The sequence below is a fragment of the Pinus tabuliformis genome, chromosome 4_2 (genome assembly GCF_031772625.1).
Source record: "Pinus tabuliformis cultivar Carrire ecotype Pingquan chromosome 4_2, CPIR1, whole genome shotgun sequence".
In the NCBI taxonomy this organism is placed as follows: domain Eukaryota; kingdom Viridiplantae; phylum Streptophyta; class Pinopsida; order Pinales; family Pinaceae; genus Pinus; species Pinus tabuliformis.
Window position 1 is genome coordinate 1,140,073,561 of NC_142304.1, and position 8,908 is coordinate 1,140,082,468.

At 39.7% G+C, this 8,908-nt stretch overlaps 1 pseudogene; it reads left to right on the forward strand.

The window, feature by feature from the left end:
- Positions 1–228: 228 nt before the first annotated feature.
- On the forward strand, positions 229–639 carry LOC149173692 (N-(5'-phosphoribosyl)anthranilate isomerase 1, chloroplastic pseudogene; annotated as a pseudogene).
- The last annotated feature ends 8,269 nt before the right edge of the window (positions 640–8,908 follow it).

An 8,908-nucleotide genomic window follows, 5' to 3' on the forward strand; every position in this document is an offset into this window, starting at 1 on the left:
AGTGTCAAAGCTACATTTCTCATAAAATATGGATCAATTACTGCAATAAGTATTGGTGCCCTGCTGCTAGGTTTTGGCTGGAAGAAGTCAAAAGCATCAAAGAAGATGTCCAGGGTCAATGATAAGACAATATGTATGCATTTACATGCTGGTAGAGATTCTTCAATAGGCATGTTTTCTTCACTAGACTCAGCTGTAGATTCTGATGAATTTGTTCCTTTGGTAAAGATGTGCGGGATTACCACTGTCCATGATGCAGTTCTTGCCGTTGAAGCAGATGCCAAGTTCATAGGGATGATTCTATGGCCCAAGTCAAAGAGATCAGTGTCACTAAATGTTGCAAAAGAAATTTCAAGGGCTGCAAGGGAGCATGGAGCGGAGCCTGTGGGAGTTTTTGTGGAAGAGGATGCCAATGAGATTGAACAAGCATGTGATGCAACTAACATTGTTTTTGTACAGCTTCATGGAGAACGTGCACGTGGTGCCATTTCAAATCTGATACAACATCGCCACATTATTTATGTTTTGCATGCAGACAAGGATGGAGAACTATTGACAAAACCCCCGAACGGGAAATGCTCAGATTTAGTCGATTGGCTTTTGATTGACAGCTTACAAAGTGGAACTTGTGAATTTTGAAGCCAAACTGTGTGTTTAGAGTGTACGTGGCGCATCGAGCAGATAGCGCGGTGCACTGGAGGAGTGCGGCGCATTAGATGCCTCTGCACAGTGTAATTTTACATGGGCGTGGCGCACTGGGAAGGCGCAGCGCACTGGGCGTGCTGCACGGCGCACTGAGCCGACAAGCAAAAATTTTATCACTGGAATCCAAAAACTTCAAACCGACTCTGTTTGCCTCGTGCCAAGGCATTACATGAGTGCATCAACACTTATGTGGGCAAGCACTCACAATAAGGAAACTCCAGTTGAAAATGAACGTTGTTGTTAATGCCAACGTAAACTAGGGACAGGCTATCTGTCAGCATTTTCTTTCGAGATGTTTGATGGTTTTGAAGCTACTCAACCTGTACATGTTATGTCTAAAACACAATTGAAAGGTTAAAACTAACCGAAGCTCAGAGGAATATGATCATAATCACAAGAGTATGGCAAGACGTGCTTTGAAAAATACGACCCTTACTTACCTTGCCTCATTGAATGAGCCAAAAATGACAGAGCTTGTATTACATGAGTACAAATCAGCTACAAATATGACTGAAAAAATTTGCATCTTTGGGTGCTATTACCCAAAATTCTGGAGATGTACGAGATGATTTTTTGTCTAATTTCTATCAAAAGTTGAAAGAGGATGCCTTGGTGATCAATATGTGGCTTGCATTGCAAGCTGTCTCTGATATCCTGAGCAGTGTTAAGAATGTACAAAGCTTGTTGGAACACCCTGCTTTTGACATTCGGAATTCTAACAAGGTTTATTCTGTCATTGGAGGGTTCTGTAGCAGTTTGGTTAACTTCCATGCAAAAGATGGTTCTGGTTATGAATTCGTTGGAGATATGGTATTGAAGATAGATAAAATTAATCTACAGGTTGCATCCCGCAACATTTCAGCTTTCTCAAGCTGGAAGTGATTTGATGAGGGCAGACAAACTCTTGCAATGGCTCAACTAGAGCGTATTCTATCATCCAATGGGTTGTCAGATAATGTGTATGAGATTGCCTTAAAAAGTTTGGTTGCCTAGTTGTGTAGGATACGGTTCTCTCACTTGCAAGCTATGATACTTGAAAGGTTATCTCAAGACCTTGAGAATTGTATAATCTACATGTTGCGTGTTGAATGGTGAGATGCGAAGACTGCGGTTACAAAAAGTCTTCGATGCTTGTTAATGAATGGTCATGGGTTAAATCTCGCCCTTTACAACTGTTCTTGTGCATGTATCCTGTCTCTTTGAGTACATTAAAAAAAACAGTTGTTTATAGCAATCGATATAAAGATCACAACAGTAGTCAACAATGGAATTGGATGTAATTATCGCAAGTGAACTAGAAGACTAGCTGTATTGATTAATGTTGAGTGGATGTGCAGATCTGTAATCTAAGTAAAATTTTAAGTTTGCATAATCAGGTGCGGCAAAAGGGAAGGTGAAAAGTCAAAGACCGAACGCCACAAAGACATCTACCGTGACAAAGAAATAAGAACAGATGGTCTATTTCTGACTTCAGTTACGATTCAGAAGGGATATACAGCTACAATTTCCGCCTCTCTATTGGTCATCAACAAATTTGAGTAAAAAATGCAACATTTCTCCTTTTCAGAAACGGATGATTGGCTCTTCAGCTTCTGTTTGTTAATAATGATTAAACAATCCCTTATTTTTTGGTCGATTTGTTTGCTCATAGTAGAGTTTATTTATTGTATTAAAAATCATTTGTAAGGGGTTGGATTTTTTTGGAAAGGTGGAAAAAAAACTCAGCGCTCTACTCTACAGTTTAGCCAGGGAATTAATAAAAGGATGTAGCTCTGATTCATGAGATTCCTGCGGTGTGAGTTTAGCAATATGTTTCTTCTCTATTTCATATGTATTTTGTTATGTTTTATAGTTTCATTCATAATCATTTTCAGTTGAATGGTTTTTAAGTAGGAAAGGTAGAATCCAGCTTACTGCTCTGCCTTGGGAAATCGTTCATGCTCTGTGTGTCTTCTTTTGTCTGAAAAGGATTCATCACATATGCCCTTTTCAAACCTCTCAACAGTCTTTCCACCCCATATTATTCAAATCTGATTGCTAAACCTCCTGCCTATCTTGCCTCATGAAGTACTCTGCGTCTTTGATTTAATTTATCCACTCTTGTTGTTCCTTGTCCCATACAGCCCAAAAACCCCAGTCATTTATTAAAATACCTCTTTCATATCTATTTACTAACCTAAAATTAGTATTCATTTTGAGTCATCTCAAACCATATTTTTTATTTTTACTGAGCATGACCCGGAGAGAGCCCTCTCCTTTCCTCGTAGGGCTAGCTACGAGGCTGAGCGTGGTTTGATGTGGACCTGGAACCTTGCCTTTTCAGCCTGAGACAAATCTAGGGTCTAACACTCACTACCTTGTGTCAATTCAAAATCCAACTCATTAGATGATGAACATGGATAGCATGGAGTATCTTATTCACAAGTTAATGCATTACAAATAGTAGAACGCAAGGGATAGTGAGGTGAAGATGAAGTTTCAATAAAACATCTTGGACTGAATCATACTTGAGGTCTAAATCTTTCAAAACAAAATCTTCTTGAGAAACTAAAAGATTAGTAGGTGCATTTAGGCATACATCATCCCATACAATAATGTAGTCAAAATCATTAGGATGATGGTTGTCCAAGACTTATTATTGATTAGGAAAATCAATTCTCTTTGATTCATCACAAAGATTCTTAGATTTAAAATCAACCAAGGATGGATGAGCGTTATCTCGACATGGAGGAATTGAAAAATAGAAGAAAGATTGAAATAATCCTCTCCTTCCTTCTCCTCTACATGTGAAGAGTGACTACATTACATCTTATCACTGTTTGAGTTTGGAATAAGTTGATCAAGAAAGCCAATAGGAAAGGGATTATGAGAAAGAGATGATAGAGGATGGAAAGAATTCAAATCAGATTTAAGACTAGAGTTATGAGTGTCACTACCATTTTGAGGAAGGGAAGGATTAGTCTTCACCATAAGCTTCATGAACCATTCCAAAGTTTCCTCCATTGGATATGAATCATAAAAAGAAGAAGAAGATTGATAATATGGATGAGAAATTTGATTTCTATATTTCCCAACTTCAACATTATCACAGGGAGGCACCCAAATTGGTACTGGAAAAGGAGGAGGACAAGGAAACAAAAGGAATAGTAGGTTCCTCCTTTGGAATTAGAGGTGTCTCACAATTTACAAAAGTTGGGGGAACATAAATATCAGGGGGTTTAGATTCATCGTGTAAAGAGATTCAAACCAAACTTTCAAACTTCCTTTTAAGGAAATCCAAATTTTCCCTAGGAAACTCATAACATAAGTGAAAGAATCTATTAGAAAAATCCTCAATTGATTCAGTATGATTAATTCTAAGTTGATTGATTCCTTCCAAAACATCTCAATAATCTTACCTATCAAAAGCTTGATGAAGCTCCTTGAGGAAATGATGAAAAGAATGAATAGAGGCATATGGTAAGGCGTGACACCATTGTCTAACATGACCTTGAACGGTAAGGAAGAAAGTCACACAAGCAAAATATTCGTCATTGATTTCATAATGTTCACAAAATTTAAGAAAATCGAAAATGTGCTCAGCTATGGAAGTTCCACCCTCACCATCAAAATTTAATTGAAACAAGTTATAAAGAGGCTCATCAGGGATTAAAAGTTGACCAGGGGATAGGTTATAAAAACACCCTAGGAGTGTGATTTGAGGATGAGTCATTAAAGATAAGAGATTTAAAATAGATAGTGTCCCCTGGGGTAAAGCTTTGTAATAAATTTTGGTATATTTGTAAAGACTCCGCGTTTTGAGGGACCAGAGTGCGAAGGTCATAGGAGTCAAAAGGGGCTTTCGTCCCTTAATATGTTAGAAGATAGGGATTTTTGTGACCCATCCATGGTCCGCAGACCATGGTATTGTAAAAGAGAAGGCTATATATAGAATATTCATAGCGAATCTAGGAAGAAACTGGATATAGATCATTGTATGGGCAAGTAAGCTAAGGCAAGAAAGTTTGTTTCCTATACATAGGCGAAGGGGAAGGCTCTTGAAGTTGAGTGCATGGAGACCTTGGTAAGTCTGCAAGATGAGTGCGCGGGCCCCTGCAGCTGCATGCACCAGGAAGAAGAGTCTATAACTGAATGATTATATCAATAAAATACGGTTAAGAAGCTCTACTTATGTATCTGTGCATCTATCTTTACTTATGCAATTTTTGTGTATTCACTCTGATATTCTGAATTTATGAATGATTAAGGCATTTCGAGAAGGTTAAGATTATGTTTTAGCTAGTTACTACAATCATTTATCTTTTAAGGGTTAGGGTTCGCGAAGACTGAAAGAAGCCCTAGAAGCCACAAGAACCCATCACACTGACCTCTAGATGCAGAAACATGGTTTTTTCATCCCCCAATATTGCTTCAGGTGAGATTGTAGCCTGCGCTACGTGGATTATTTCCGAAAGGGCCAGCAATTAGGTTTTTGTTGTTTGGTGCAGCTAACTTTGAACCTGGGTCAGGACCCCTCAAGCCAACAAATGGATCCGTTGTTGGGACCGAGGTCTATTTGAGGAATGTGTGATTTATAATAAATGGTTCCCAACTATTAAAGAAATCGAGAAGTGGATAGATCAAAAAATTCACAAATTCACAGCTCGGGAAAACAGGAGTCTGCCTCTATCCAGGAGGAGTGGCTGAATAAATATTTGTATACCGACGAGAACAAAATTTTCTTTTGTTCTTTTTCATGTGAATTACACAAATGGTTGTCTACATTAGCGGATAGTCAGTACATGTGGAAGCTTGACGGCCCTATTGTGTAGACCCCAGAACTGGTGAAGCTCTTGGAGGCTTTAGAAAACAAAATCGCATGGGTTGTTGATCACTGGATCAATAGTATTCTGGGAGGATTCATTACCGAGTTCACGATTGATACGTCCATTGGTTATAGTGAAGCAGAGTGTAGGTTTTTCAAGGGGCCCAGAGGTAACTACCTGATGTCCTTGAAGACCTAGATTAAAATGTTATTGTGCGAAAAAAGGGTTATGCCACTAAATTAATGTTTAGAAGAGATCTGACGGGAGCTATGCAAAGTGGGAAAATATTCAGAAGATACCTATATCTAGGTGATGAATACAGTCCTCTATTAGGAGCATCTAACAGTGACGAAGAAAGTAGCATTCTGAGGACACCGCTAGGTGCGCTGCAGGTGATAAGACAGAGCATCATAGGGATACTGATTCCTTCCACTCCACCTTCACCATCACCTTCACCTAACACACCTACACTCACACCTCCACCTCCATCCTTCAACATGGCGAATGATATGAAGATGCCAGCGTTTAAGTGTCTGGAGACTGAAGACCCTAAGAAATTTTCATTCGTAGTGGATTTTGTATGGAAGGAACAGCAGATTACTGATGATGAGATGAAGAAAGCGTAGTTGGTTGTGGTGCTACAGGACAGAGTGTTGAGCTGGTATATCAAGTTTTGTTCGGGTAAACCCAATGCGACTATGCTGGAAACACAACAGAGATGAACAATGATTTTAAGAAGCCTAAATCACAAGCCCAGTCAGTGACGGAGTTTAAAGAGATCTAGCAGAGGGTAAATGAGTTTGTGTGGGACTTTGATCAAAGGTTGAAGTGTCTGATCCAGTAGGCTAATATAAGGATCACAGATGATCAACACAGAGACTCATACATTACTTCACTATTGCCTCATCTGAGATTTCCATTGTCTCAACAGAAAATAGGAACACAAGCTGAAGCCTTGGAGATTTCCATGAGGTTGGAGGCTTCACCCATGCAGGATACGAATCTAGGGGTACAACAGATTTAGTCACAGTTGGCCAATCTACATATGGAGTTACATAGCCTTAAGAAGGGAAAATAAGTCCATCCAGAGGTGCAAGAAAAATTTTGGTGCCTGAAGTGTAAGGGCCAGGGTCATGATAAGGACCATTGCCCAGTATACTAGAATTATCTTATTAGGGGAAGTCTTGTCCCCCTGAAACCAGAAAACATCGCTCCGATGAATACAGGAGTACCATTATGTTGCATTATTTGTCAAATTTCTAGGAAACACACAATCGATAACTGTCATCTCCTGCAAAAATTTGTACTGACTCCGCAGTATTTGTTTTTCACTTTCTGCAAATCGGTAGGTCATGATGAGCGCAACTGTCAAATTTATGACCTAATGATGGAACGAACCCCTACATATAGGATGCAGGTAGAAAATTGACCTCAATATTATGGCACCAATGTGGCGCGCAGAGGCTTCCAAGGCCGAGGAAGAGGCCGTGGAGGAGGAGCTCGAAGGGGTCGAGGCAAAATTATTTGCTACAACTATGGGGAAGCAAATCATTTCACGCGTGACTACCAGAATATGACTTCGTGTCAGTATTGCAAGAAGTTTGACCATGTCATCGAAGATTTCCTGATACTTATCACGAATATGCAAGAAGAGAAGACTCGGACCTAGCAACCCACACAGAACATCTAAATGATGAGGTCATAGCCTCGCGAAGATGAGCCTATTATTAATATTCTTACATGAAGAGGTATTGCTACTGGAGAAGATAAGGGGAAGCAGCAAGAAGTTGATGGATGGGTACGAAAGGATAATGAAAAGGAATTGGAGTTTGAACTAAGAAAAGAAAAGGAAACCTTTATGGAGGCTAAGAAGAGCTTCGCGGAATCCTCTACATCCGAAATTCAGGGAAAATCTAGAGGAAATGACAATGTGCAAGACATAGACCCTTAGTTGTTAGTGACACTTTTGAAGACTTGTATGAAGCTTCTAAGGGATAGAAAGGTAGTGGAAGGGATATAGGAATTAATAGATAATTGTACGAGTAAAAATAAACCTCTACCGAAACAGCACGCAGTATGCAAAGTAGGAAAAAACAAGAAGCGAATTGGTCGCAAGATGAGGCTGACTGTGCAAATTGGAGAGTACGAAATGGATCAGGGAATTCTTGATCTAGGATTTGATGTGAACGTTTTTCCAAAATAAACTTTAGCAAGAATGGGGAGACCTGCACTATAGTGGTCTCCAATCCATATACGAATGGAAAATTAGTAAAAGATCATTCCTCTGGGGCGCCTATATGGGATAATGGTAGATATTGAAAGAGCAAGTGCCCTAGCTCATTTAGAAGTAATTGAGATAGTTGATGATAGTAACATGTACCTTGTGCCACTTGGAATTGATTGGGAATTTGATATATATGCAGTCATTAATCTCAAAAAGTGTAGAATGACATTCGAAAGGAAGGAGCTTATGGTTATTGTTCCACTAGATCCAACTGAGGGTGCGCGATATACGGAACCAATCCGCGATTATGAAGAAGAAGACAACCTGGATCCAATCTATAGGATCACTATAAGCGATGAGGACTAGATCAACCCTACTGCACATGGACGAATCGCATGGGATAAGGATAGTTCCTCCACTTCAGATTCTAATGAGGAGCTTGAGCATTGGCAGAACCGACTACATGAAGTATCGTCGTTGCGCTATAACATGCTGACAAAATCACTTCGATGCATATCCATTGAGGTACGAAATTTTCCTTATTATGATGGTTTAGAAGATGTTAATTTATTTTTGGATAAGTTTGAAAGGGATGTACCAAAGGAACAGTTGTTCCAAGCCCTAGATATTGCACTATGAGCTACGTCTTCCTATCCATGGGGTACATATAAAGGCAGCTTGTTGATTGGAAGGAGTATCGCAGAATGATGAATTTGAGGTTTGGGTACACCAATACCCACTTGGTGGAAAAATACACAGGGAAGGACAATCCACGTGAGAATTTCCTGTGATGGAAGAAAGCCTGGGGAGAAGAACCACAACGGAAATGGGTTCATATCTTCTACCACACATTGGATACCATACCCATGAATTGGTATTTGGAAACAGAGCTGCGACATGGGACCACAGAATGGGATGTTTTGAAAGAAAGTTTTCTGCTAACTTTTAGCTTTGAAGATGGGTTTGAATATATAGATGAAGCATTGCAGACGATCAAAGTTGTGATATTCAAGATGCCTAAGGAACCGGTTACGTGGGTACATCCATATTGGAGTACGCAATTACGCCATGCACTCGAATGTTATAATGTGACCACAGAGGAGGGCAAAGAAGATCCCAAAAACATCAACATCCCTGAGTCTGAAGGAAAACGCAAATTCGAGGGACCTGAGGC